The 13848-nt window shown below is 36.2% G+C and overlaps 1 non-coding gene across 1 annotated transcript; it reads left to right on the top strand.

Annotated features, from left to right (window-relative positions):
- The first annotated feature begins 13450 nt into the window (after nt 1–13450).
- Nucleotides 13451–13569, top strand: LOC112470509. The gene has a single exon (XR_003043021.1). It is a non-coding gene; the product is annotated as a 5S ribosomal RNA (ribosomal RNA).
- Nucleotides 13570–13848: the final 279 nt, after the last annotated feature.

Below are 13848 nucleotides of genomic sequence, written 5' to 3' on the forward strand. Positions count from 1 at the left end.
TGACCAACGGATAGGTACATATAAGATCATTTACTTGGTACTCAAACTCTAGAAGAATTGTGACTTACTATTCATTATGTGTTTTTAAAAGATAGTATTAAATAGAAAAATAATACAGGCCTCATTTTGAAAAAACATATAGTGCAAAATTATATAAAGTAAAAAGAAACAGACATTCTAAGGCTAATCTGGAATTATGCCTTCTAGGGATGAAAGAACAAGCAGCTCTATCTATTTTTTCTGGCCTATCTATGGCTTATTCTGTGGAAGAAGAATAAAGTGACACCGATTTATCAGTAGATTCTTATCACATGCCTTGCACGTAGTAAGTGCTCAGTAAGTGTTGGTTATTATTATTTTCAAATTATTATTACCATTTTTTTACATTTCAGTAGAATCTTCACTCTTCACTCTGTATTAGGCTGAAATTCCAAAATTTTGCATTTTCTAAAATAAAACATTAATTAAAGTAAGAATTTATGAATCAATAAGAGTTTGACTAGAAGTCTGTATAACTGATTACATAGCAAAGCAAGATACAGCTTGGTGCCAACAGCAGAACTTCAGACAATGCTTTCCTAAAATTCACAGTATAGTCAATGAAATATTACTTGGCTATAAAAAAAGAATAAAATCTTACCGTTTGCTACCTAGAGAGCATTGTGCTGAGTAAAATAAGTCAGACAGAGAAAGACAAATACCACATGATTTCACTTATATGTGGAATCTAAAAAACAAAATAAATCAACAAACAAAACAGAAACAAACTTATAGATACAGAGAACATACTGATGGTTGCCAGATAGGAAGGGTTGGAGGGCTGGGTGAAAAAGATGAAGGGATTAAGAAGTAGAAATTGGTAGTTACAAAATAGTCACAGAGATGTAAACACAGCAGAGAGAATATAGTCAATAATATTGTAATAACTATATTTAGTGCCAGGTGGTTACTAGACTTACTGGGGGGATTGCTTTGTAAATTACATAAATGTCTAACCACTATGCTGTACACCTAAAACTAATATAAAATAATATTGAATGTCAGCTGTAGCTGAAAAAAAAAAAAAAAAAAAGATCAGCGTATAGAGGTGTTGTATCTGGGGACCAGAGAAATCTGATGGGGAAAATGGCATTGTAATAGTTTTTGTTGTTGCAATTTATTTGATTTTATAAATTATTTTAATCGAACTATATCTGCATATTATTTAAGAATCAAATAGGTGGATGGATCTTGAGAGTATCATCCTAAGCAAAATAAGTCAGACAGAAAAGCACAAGACCCATATGAGTTCACCCACATGCGGTGTATAAAACAGAAAGCAACAAATGAAAAACAAAATAAACAACTCATAAACACAAACAACAGAATGGTGGTTACCAGAGGAGAAAGGAAGTGGGGGTAGGAAAAAGAGGGTAAACAGAGTCAAATTTATGGAGATGGAGGGAGACTAGATTTTGGGTGGTGAACACACAAAGCAATATACAGACGATGTGTTATAGGATTGCACACTTGAAACTTTATAATGTTGTTTACCAATGTCACCCCAATGAACTTAAAAAAAAAAAAAGAATCAAAGAGTTTTGCAAGGATTGTTACTAAAATCAGTGCACCCTGTTCCCATTGTTTATCTTTCTTTCCCCGAGACAATCATTTTAATTCTTTTTGCTGAATCTTTCGTTATTTATCTCCACACATTTAACAAAAAAAAAGCTTATATTGCTCTTTTCTGATTTTTTTATTCATAGATATTATCTGTTAAGTTCCCACCTTGGAAGATGAGTTTAGCTCTCTTGGGACACAAACTCTCATGGGACACAAACCTCATCTCCCATCCCTCTATCCCCCAAATAAAGTTCTCTTTATTTTATGTAATTCAGAATTTAATGTTTACTTATTACAATTTGCAAAAGGCTGTTCACAACTGAACCCCATACATTATGATTATTTTTCTTTTCCTGCACAAGGTTTTGTTTTTCCTTAGAATTGATACTTTTCTTACTCTTTCTCTTCTCCCTTGGTTTAATTTTTCTAGACAAGCAGTATCTAATAGAATTTTCTGCAATGATGGAAATGCTTTATATTAGCTCCATATAATATGGTAGCCACTAGCTACATGTGGCTATTTAGCATTCAAAATGTGACTAGTGTGACTGCAGGACTGAGTTTTCATATTTTTTATTTATTTTAAACTTAAATAGCCACATATGGCTGGTGGCTATGGTGTTGAGCAGCACAATTCTAGACACTTATCATTAACTACTTCAAACTTTGTCCAAATCTGCTCTTGGAATTTTCAAAGACATTAAGTAGGACTCTATAATTATAACCATTTCATCTTAGAATTTTCAAGGAGCCTTTTTTCCCATCTAGACTAGTTTCTTCCGGGGATGGTGCTCAGCATCATTTTGATGCCTCTTAACTGACATTCTGGGGATTATGTGATTTACAATATGAAAATTCTGATTCCTTTAACTAACATTTGATGAGCATGTACAATGTATCAGGCACTGTTCTAGGTGCCTCCTTCGCACAGGAGTCACCACTAGTTAGTTGACTAAGCAATGTGTATGCTCCACTTTTTCCTTATTAACAGAACCACAGTTTAGTTTGGGACAGAAATATGCTCATGTAAATATCCTCTTCAATTCCCTAAAAGTGACACAGTTTGCCAATAAAATTTGGGTGTAATTCTAGGGAATAAGGCCTCTGGGAAAGATTTTACTAATTTTACTAATGAACAAGGTCAGATTTAGATGGCATGTACTGTTTTCCTCTTGCCATTCTTCTCTTCTGTATTCCTGGACCACAGATGTAATGTCTGGGGGCAGAGCAGCCATTTTGAGACTATGAGGGTATATGTCATACACTAAGAATGGTAAAGCCTTTAGAGGGAGCCTTACTTTTACTGACTTCTTCAATTTTTATATTTTTAAATTATTTTATAAGTTAATAAGTTTAATATATAATTGTACAAATAATTATATTATGATTATTTAAAATTTTCCTGCATATTTTAGTTTTTTTCTATTTTGCACTTTACCAACTACTAATAAAGTTAATTATTTTTCCATATGTTTATTGACCATTTGCATCTTTTATTCTGTATATTTCCTGCCCATATCTCCCCTTCTAAATTGATTTATTGGCATTCTTAATATATTATGGATATTAGCCATTTGTCTTTTGTATGTGTTATGAATATTTTCTCCAAGTTGTTTGTGGTGTCTATGGCCATAGAGATGTTTTAAATTTATTTGCAATCACATTTGGCAATATTTTCCTTCTAGTTTCGAAGCTGCTTATTAAATATATTGAATTTTAAATGCCATTTTAAAAAATATATTGAATTACTATGTATGTCTGTTTCTTGAGTCATGCTTCTTCTTGTTTTATTTTCTTTTTTCTGGGATTTTGGTTTTACTTTTTACTTTATTTGATTTTGTTTTTATTGTGAAATGTAATATACAGAAAACTATACAAAACATATGTGTGTAATTTAGCAAATGATGGTAAAGTGAGCATCCACGTAACTATCTCTTAAGTACAGAAATGTCCTCTGTATTCTGACCCTAACAGTAATAATTTCCCTGCTTTTATTTTGTTTTATCACCTCTGTATGTATTTCTAAATAATATAGTTTAGTATTGCCTGTTTTTTAATTTTATATAATATATTAATGCTATATACAATTTTTGTACTTAACTTTTCATTTAATATTATGTTAGTTGATTTTTCTTATTGCCTAATATTCTATCTATGACTATAATTCTATTTATCCAACCTGCTGAGGGGGAATTGAGTATTTCCAGGTTGTCAATTAGGAACAAAGATGAAATAAATATTCTTGCACATGTATTCTGGTGCTCATAGACAATTTAATGATCAGAGTGTGTAAGTAAAAGTGGAAATTATCGGTCAAGGAGTATGTTTGTCTTCAACTTCATTAAATAACGCTACCTGTTTTCCAATGTTGTTGCCAATTTATATTCTTATCAGTCATAGATATTCTAACCTGGCCACAAGTTAAAATTAAGCTTTCTAAATTTTGTCTATTTGATGGATGTTTAATAGTATGATCTTGTGGTTTTAATTTGCATTTCCATGATTGTTAGTAAAGGTGAAGTCCTTTTCATACGTTTACAGACATTTGGGTATTCTTTGGTTTTTCAATGTGTCTGTTTAATTCCCTTGCTCATTTTCCTGTTGAGCTGTTGGCCTTTTGCTCATTGATCTGTAAGCCCTCTTCATTCTAGATACTAATCCTTTGGTGATTATTTGTGCTTTCAAATATCCTCCCCCTCTCTGTGGCTTAATTTTTCATTATTTGCATACTGACATTTGATGAATAGGGGTACTAAATTTTCATGTGGTCTTCATCAGCCTTCTCCTTTGTGACTAGTGATTTCAATTTTTAAAAAATCTTTCTACCCTAAGGTCATGAAGTTCTGATACATTCTTCTAAAAGCTTTAGCATTTCACCTTTCACATTTTAGTCTTTGATTTACCTGGAATTTTTAAAATATAGTAGGAATGAGATATCTAATTTTATTATTTTTGTATATGGATAGCCAGTTGTGCCAGCACCTTCTGTTAAAAATTTCATTGTTTCCTCATAGGATGAAATTCCTCCTCTGCTATCAGTCTTATCCAGATATGTATGAGTTCTTTCTGGGTTCCCTATCTTACCGACTGGTCTACTTGTCTATCCCTGCACCAATAACACACTGTTGTAATTCTGTAGCTTTATGATCTGCCTTGACATCTGGAAGAGCAAGTCCTTCCACCTTATATTTTTAAGAGAGTTTTGGCTCTTCTCATTTTGGATATTCTATATAAATTTTAGAAACAGTTTATCAATTACTCTAAAAAGCGTAGTCTCTTTTGTTTGATTAATCTATTTGATGTTCTTAAGTCAGCATCACATTGTTTTAGTGATCGTAGATCTTTAGTATACTTTAATATCTGTAGGGCAGGCTGCCCCCATTTTTCTAAAATTCACTTGGCTATTTTTATACTTCTGTTCTTCTAGAAGTACTGACAGTTTATCAAGTTCCATGAAAATTATCCTTGAATTTTTTCATAACTTCTTTTAATTTGTAGATTTATTTTATAAGAATGGACACTTTCATAATGTAATCTTCCTATCCAGATCTTTTTTACATCCATCAGTAAAGTTTTATGGTTTTCTTTATATAGATCTTGCATATTAAGTAATATAAGTATATTCCTAGCTATATAAAAGCATTTTCATTGTGAATGAGATTTTGTGTAAGATTTCTAATATATACTATTTATCAAGTTTCTTCTTATTGCTATTATTGATTTTACATTTACTATTAGTATTAACTTTTTCATAAAATTTGTTAGGATTTTGAGAAAGGTTGGAAAAAATGTATGTGTTCAGTCAGTCATCTTGAATCCAAAGCATGGACATAGTATTTTGAGTGCATTTTGGATAGGAGTGTAAGAACTGGAAAATAACAGGAGGAAGAACATTCTAGAATTAGCGGATACTCAGAGCCATAGCATAGAGGTGGGAAAGTGTGGCATGTTTGGGGAATGAAGATTAATCTGGTTTAGATCAAGTAAGGAATATGGAGAAAAATAATAGAAGACTATCAAATATAAGCTATACTGTGGAGGATGCTGAATGCCTAGCTAAGCAGTAGAAAATGGTATGTTTCTTCCATTTTCTATTGCTATTTTCTTCTACATAATGTAGAGCTTTGAGTCAATTGGATGTTAGCAAAGTAAAATTACATCAGCAATACACATTATCCAGTACACAATCAAACATAGCAAAACTGATTTTCTTGTGTGGCTTGTGAACTAACTTCATAGGCTGTACCTCCAACTCTTCCCCCCAAATTATATGTGTATATATGTGCATGTGGGTGCACACGTATGTGCATGTATATATATGTATGTGTGTTTTTCCAGGAAAATGACTTCCCCAATACTACTTTAAATATGTAAGTCCTGACGTTGCTGTTAGAAATAAGGTCAGTGTTTAAAAATTATTTATTACGTGTGTGTATGTATACAAGTATATGTAAATATAAACATAGAAGCAGCCACAGAATTTACAACATACAAAGTGCCTCTAGCTCAGATGACAATTTTTCAAATTGAATATACATTTCCATATTCATTAGTTTTCATACGAGCTGGTCTTGGGGGAGTAAGCTGTCATATCACTTCTAGTTAGCGAAAAAAGACTACAGAGGAAGTAGCATTTTATGAGGTCCTTTTTCTGTCAAACCAACCCACCTAAGTCATCCTTGGACAACGATTTATTAAATAGTTCCTTTTTTAGTTGATTAAATAGTTCCTAAAACTCTGCATAAGGTATTGATCCATTCAACAATGTCTAACTCAGTTGACAGCATTTGAGCTAATATCTATCTCATTTTTCTATCATTGTCACTGGGACCAGAAAAGGTTGTTTTCTAAAGAGGAAGGTGAAGAAGAGAGAGTTTGTCAACAATAAGTTTTCATAATCAGTCACAGCATTGGGAGTTGGAATATTTGACAATATAGCAAATACGGGCAGGCAAACAGTGGACAAAAATTGTCCCATTGGTTTCCGAGTATAGTTTAGTCCCAGGAAGATCTCTGGATGCAGATCTATTCCTGAAATCCAGCTCATCATTGATGGACAGTCTAATTCATCTATTGAACATAGTGAACTGGAGGTCACCAAATAACCAGGTCAATTCTATCATATCCAGTGACCTAAGATATACTTTAAGGAGGGTCAAGATGGCACTATGGGCCCTGAATTAACAAACAATGTCAGATCCAAACCAAAGCCTAACTTGGTGCACCCCTGGAATTATCATTTCAGTAGACAGCTGTCTAGAGTGAGCATTATCTGATACTTGGTTAAACTTGGGAATAGTTTTTTTCCCAAATGGAAGCCTGGTCCCATTAAAACTTTCTGTGGCTTCCTTTCCGTATAAGTAAACAAATGAATTGGGACTGGCCTTTCTCAATATGAGTTCTTGAGAATTACTAGACTTACAACTTGGTCCATGAGAGGAAGATTTATTATCAACAAATATGGAAAATGCTGAGCATTAGAACCCATCTATGATATTTCCTGGCACATTCAATTGTAATGGCTCCAAGAAACAGAGCCTCAAAGTAAAAGAAACTTTCTTTTGTTTCTTTTGTTTCATGTCTGAGAACAACACAACCACAGACAATATCTTTAAGTAACATCAGTTAATTTTGTTTCATTAAATATACTTTGGGAATCCCTACATTAACACTTGTCACAGAGCGACAACTCCCAAATAGTTGGGACTGGAACGGAGAAAAATTGGCACCCACGGCTACGAATTGAGTCAATTTACCATCCTCCTCATTTCTGACCATCATGCCGTTTAATTTACAAATACATGTGTTACTCTTGGAAATCACTCCCCTGCCTTGGGATTCATTTTCCTCATCTGTAAAATGAGTGAGGTGTATGACCCTTTCGGCTCTGTCATTACATGAAATATCTTCCCATGTGTGAAGTTCACTTTAGAACTTGACCTCTCCGTTGCCCCTTGGGCTGCTGAGTGACAGACACCACAGCTAATCTTCCATAAATAGATGTTCCATATCTTGGGTCTCAGGATGAATTTATAGCTGAAGATTGACACGTAGTAACTTTCAAACGAGACCAATTTGACCTCCAAGAAAAAAAATTTTTTATACTATTTTAAACCATTACATTACATTGTAAAGCAATAGTATATCTTTTATTTAACAAATATGAATTATAGTCCTGATTTTTATCTAAAAAAAAAAGTTTAAAGCTAACCAATACTTACTGAGCAATTTCTCTGGACAGGAAAACATACAAAAGGTATTCCGATACATCTTAAAGCTATGCCAGGAGCCATGGGGGTTAATGATGACTTTATACCTAGAAAATTCCTATTTCTTTCTTTTGCTTTTTCTGAGAAGCAATAAAAGACATTTTCAATATGATTGGTACATTTCTGGATTGGTTACAGGTATGCCTTATTCAACCACAAGCACTTAACAAGTAGCAGAAACATTTGGTTTCTCTGTCATTTTGCTTAACTCTGAATGGTGACAAAAGGAATATTATTCCAACTGATCTAAAAATGATTCTGAGGCTGCAGAGATGGGGAGGGACCAAAAGTAAAATGCAAATCTAATTTAAATGGTCAGGAAAATATTACTTTCAGGGAAGGATATTTAAAGAAATACCTGAGTCATAATATTTTCTTCAAGAAAAGCAACAGTGAGAAACTATGAGAATAACTGGTAATGTGTTAATCTCAAGTGACCATCCAAGACAAAATCCTAATGGCTTTAGCAGTTTAGAATTTACTTCTGCTTCTTGGAATAAGCAAAGAGTAGTTCCACAGATAAGGAACAGGTAAAGAATGGTCCTACCTGTTAGGAATGGGTAAAGAATATTAACTCTAAAATACACTACTCCCAGAGGCTAAGAACCTGGCATCCTTAGAAAACAAAAAGGAAATTCTTCCCCCATCCCTCCTCATATCACCTTAATGACTTTCTCTTTCTTCAGATGCACAGAATGGAAATGAACACAGAATCACAAGGCCGGTTGATATTTTGCCACAGGGCCTAAAGGCCCAGACCTGGAGCTTTATCAGGGACCATTATTGAGATTTAGTTAGAGGTTACTGTAGGTGGTGTTTTATTAGCGTTGTCTCTCCTCTGGCCTTTTGAATATATTCCACCACTTTCAAAGCTGCATCTGCATCTCTGTGCCTGAAGCTCTTTTCCTTAATACTTAGGAAAGCTGAACAGCCCAGCAAGCTGCAGAACAGAAGCACCAAGAAATTAGCACACTCCCTTGTCACCAGATACCACAATCAATGGCTGTCAGGATTTTTTGTATAAATACTGAGCTCCCTGCCGCGCTCATTGGGATCATTCTGAGGCATGAGCTTTGCACTGAGGCTTAATAGGTCTGCCTTCCCTTCCCTGCACAACATGCCTCTCTCTACTGGAGTTGCCTGCACTTCCTTTTTTTTTACTTTTTGAAAAATAATTTTTTATTTTTTCAATTACAGTTGACATACAATATTATATTAGTTTCAAGTGTACAACATAGTGATTAGACATTTGTATAACTTATGAGGTGATCACCCCAACAAATCTAGCACCCATCTGACACCATACATAGTTATTACAGTATTATTGATATATTCCCTATGCTATACTTTAAATCCCCATGACTATTTTTTTATTAGTTTCAAGTATACAGTACATTGGTTAGACATTTATATAGTTTATGAAATCATGCTCCTGATTACTCTATCTTTCCTCTGGCTCTACACATAGCCATCACCTTACTGCTGTCTGCATTCCCTATGCCGTGCTCCCCATCCCCGTGACCCTTTATCAACTACTAATTTGTACATCTTTAACCCTTCACTGCCTTCTTGCAGCCCCCAACTCCCTCCTCTCTTGCCATCACCAATTGTCTTCTATATTTGTGGGACTGCTTTCGATTCGTTTGTTATTTCTGTTTCTTAGATTCCACATATCGGTGAAATCATATGGTATTTATCTTTCTCTGCCCATGACTATTTTTTAACTATCAATTTGTACCTCTTAATCCCTTCCCCCTTTTCAGTTATTCCCCTAACCAACATCCCATCTGGCAATGGTCAAAATATTGTCTGTAGCTATGAGTTTATTTGTTTCTGTTTATTTTTTTTAGATTCTACATATAAGTAAAATCATGTGGTATTTATCTTTCTCTGTCTGACTTATTTCACTTAGCATATTACCCTCTAGGTCCATTCATGTTGTTGGAGATGGCAAGATTTCATTCTTTTTCTACGGCTGAGTAATATTCCATTGTATCTATGTAGCACTTCTTTATCTATTCATCTACTGATGGACACAGGTTGCTTATATATCTTGGCTATCGTAAATAATGCTGCAATGAACAAATAGATGCACTTGCCTTTTTGAGTTAATATTTTGGGTTTCTTTGGATAAATAGCCAGAAGTGGAATTGCTGGGTCCTTCCTTGTTTCTTGTTATAACCTTTGTTTCAAGTCTATTTTGTCTGGTATAAGTATTGGTACCCTAGGTTTTTTTAAATTTCCATTTTCATGAAATATCTTTTTCCATCCCTTTACCTTCAGTCTGTGTGTATCTTTTGATCTGAAGTGAGTCTCTTGTAGATAGCAAATATAAGGGTCTTGTTTTCTTATCCATTCAACCTATGTCTTTTTATTGGAGCATTTAATCCATTTACATTTAAAGTAATTATTGATAGATAAGTAGTTATGGCCATTTTATTATTCATATTTTTTATCTTTTTTTTTTCTTCTTATAGCAGTCCCTTTAACATTTTAAATAACATTAGTTTGTTGTTCATGAACTCCTTCAGCTTTTTCTCATCTGGGAAGTTCTTTATCTGTCCTTTGAGTCTAAATGCTAGCTTTGTTGGAGAGAGTAATCTTGGTTGTAGGCCCTTGCTTTAAATCATTTTGAATTTTTTGTGCCAATCCCTTCTGGCCTGTAAAGTTTCTGTTGAGAAATCAGCTGACAGTCTTATGGGATCTCTGTTGTAGGTAACTAATTGCTTTTTCTCTTGCTGCTTTTAAGATTCTCTCTTCGTCTTTAACCTTCGGCATTTTAATTATTATGTGCAATGTTATGGGCCTTTTTGAGTTCATCTTGTTTGGAGCTCTCTGTGCTTCCTGGGCTTGTATATCTATTTCCTTTGCCAGGTTAGAGAAGTTTCCCATCATTATTTCTTCAAATAAGTTTTCAGTTCCATGCGTTCTCCCTTCTCCTTTTGGTTCCCCTATGAAGTGGATGTTGGTACACTTGATGTTGTCCCAGAAGCTCCTTAAACTGTCCTCATTTTTTTGGATTTTTTTCTTTTTACTGTTCCAATTGGGTGTTTTCTGCTACCTTATCTTCCAAATTGCTGATTCAGACCTCTGTTTTATCTAATCTACTGTTGATTCCCTCTAATATATTCTTTATTTCCATATGTTTTTCATTTCTGACTGGTTCTTTTTTATGTTTCCTATCTCTTTGTTGAAACTGTCGCTGAGATCATTGAGTATTCTTATAACCAGTGTTTTGAACTTTGCATCTGGTAAATTGCTTGTCTCAATTTTGTTTAGTTCTTTTTCTGGAGCTTTGTGCTAATTTTTCATTCGGGATATGTTTCTTTGTCTCCTTGTTTTGGCTGCCTCCCTGTGTTCCTATGTATTAGATAGAGCTGTTATGTCTTTCTGTCTTGGTAGAGTGGCCTTATGTAGTAGGTATCCTGTGGGGCCCAGAGATGCAGTCTCTCAGGTCACCTGAGCTGGGTGCTCCAGGTGTGTCCCTTGTGTGAGTTGTGTGTGCTCTCCTGTTGTAATTGATTGAGACTTGGTTGCCATTTGCACTTCAGTGGGAGGGATTAACCCTCGGGCTGATTGGTAGTGGAGGAACTATAACGCAAAGACTGAACCTATGGAGCAGGATTTGCTTTTAGCAGGGCCCTGGTGCCTGCCAAATCTGTCCTTTAGGTGTGTCATTTATAGAGGTGGTTGGGTGGTGCTCTCATGTTATCTGAAGCTGGCCACAGGGTATGTTGGTTCGGAGCCTCTTGGGAGGGGCTCTGCTGCAGACCAAGGTCAGCTGCCGCCTGTGCCCTGCCCAGGGCCACTTGGTATGAGCTAGGGATCTGCAGGTGGTTGCCAATGGTGCTCGGCTTGGAGGAACCTGCAAGAGGCTAAGCTGTGAATGGAGGCTGTCTGCCACTGGTGCCAGTCTTGGGGCTGCTCAGCAAGAGGTACGGGGCATTCCGAGGCCTGATGCTGCTTGTATGGAGTTTGCGAACTTTTGAGAGATTTTAGGGAAGTCCTCACCATGAACCAAGATGAACTATTTGTATGGAAAAGCCATTGGAAACAGCTTGGGTGGGCCCACAAGTTGGGTGGGGCAGAGTGTCAGGGAATCACCAAGAAAGAGTGAATGGTGTTAGCCATGTTGATGGAGACTCAGAAATGGCCACCACCTGTGTCTGCACGCTGGGTAGAGGAAGGGCCCAACCAAGGAACAATGCAGTCTGCCAGCACTTCTGTCTGGTAGAAAGCTGCCCTTACAGTCTTCACCCTGAAGCCAGACAATTCAATTCCTCCACACATGTCCATGGCATCTTTTAAGCTGCTGCCCCAGCACTGGAGCTCAGAGTAAGTCTGTGTATGGGCCCTTTAAGAGGAATGCTTGGGACTCCAGCTGCCCTCTACCTCCCTCAGCCACAATCTCTGCTGGTTTTCACAGCCAGAAGTTATGGGGACTTCTCTTCCTGGCACTGGAAATCTGGGCTGGCGAGTCTGGTGTGAGGCTGGGACCCCTTGCTTCTCAAGGGGGACATTCTCAGCAGAGATATCCCTCCCAATTTTTAACTGCCACACGTGGGTATGGGAACCAGCCTATTCCACATCTCTGCCTTTCCTATCAATCTTGATGGGGCTTCTTCTGTATGTCCTTAGTTATAGAACTTCTGTTCAGCTAGATTTCAGGCAGTTTTCAATGATGATTGTTCTGTAGTTTAGTTGTAATTTTGATATGGTCTGGGAGGAGGTAAGCACAGAGCTTTCCTACTCCACCATCTTGATGTTGGGTGTCTGCCTTCTTAAATAAAGTACTTTCACTTAAATTCCTATTTAGTGTCTGCATCTGTGAAAACCCACACCAAAAAGTATTGTATCCAATGGCCATTTCAAAATACAAGGAAGAGCAATTCTCAAAAACAGGTAATACTGCAAAGCGGTCCAGTGATAAAAAGAAAGCCTCATCTGTAACATGCTCAAGCTCTCAAGAGGCCACTTTAGTGGGCAAGTCATGGTCTCTTATTATTGCCTCGCCTATGCTCCTTTCTAGACATAACTATACTACTCTCCAGGATGGTGGTTCTCAAAGTGTGGTCCCAGAACCAGCAGCATTAGGATCACCTGGGAACTGGCTAGAAATGAAAATTCCTGGGCCCCACCCCTGCCTATTGAATCAAACTCTCTTGGATAGGGGCCCACATCTCTATTTTAACAAGCCCATCTCTATTTTAACATGCACGGTAAAGTTTAAGAATAGGAAGTATTTCCTGTCACCCCCAACCTGACTGTAAAAATCCCCAACTCTAGTTCTTCATAATTTTTCACATTTATTTAGTCAACTTAAACTCTCAGAGCTATCTCTTAAAACTCTCTCATGTTGACCTCTTTTCTCCTCATTGCTACTGGTTTAATTCAGACCAATCCACATTTCTTACTTGAATTATCTATGCAGCTTCCCAACTGGTCTCTCTGAATGCAGGCCTCCTATCTGCTTTCCAGCAGCCACTAAATTTACATGTCTGAAAGGCAAATGTGTTATGCCCCTCAAGTGTTTCAAATGATTCCTGCCATCTAAATGTAAATCTCAAATTCTTAGGATCGTCTACAGCCATGCCACCCTGAACAAACCCGATCCCGTCTGATCTCGGAAGCTAAGCAGGATCGGGCCTGGTTAGTACTTGGATGGGAGACCACCTAGGAAGACCAGGTGCTGTAGGTGTAAAAAATAAATAAAAAATAAAAAATAAGGGATGGTAAGCAGACAAGGCCCTTGCAATCTGTGAGGTCAACCAAGGCTGGTCTCGCTTAAAATAAATAAATAAATAAATAAATAAATAAATAAATAAATAAATAAATAAATTCTTAGGATCTCTATACAAGGCCATTTGTGATTTGATTCCTGCTTGCCTAACTTTTCCTGGACTACAGGCACACTGCAAAAATGCTAACAATGTGACCTTGGGCAAGTAGCCTACTTGCTTTGTGCCTTTGATTCTTT

Source organism: Pteropus alecto, unplaced genomic scaffold (assembly GCF_000325575.1).
Source record: "Pteropus alecto unplaced genomic scaffold, ASM32557v1 scaffold3, whole genome shotgun sequence".
NCBI classification, from domain to species: domain Eukaryota; kingdom Metazoa; phylum Chordata; class Mammalia; order Chiroptera; family Pteropodidae; genus Pteropus; species Pteropus alecto.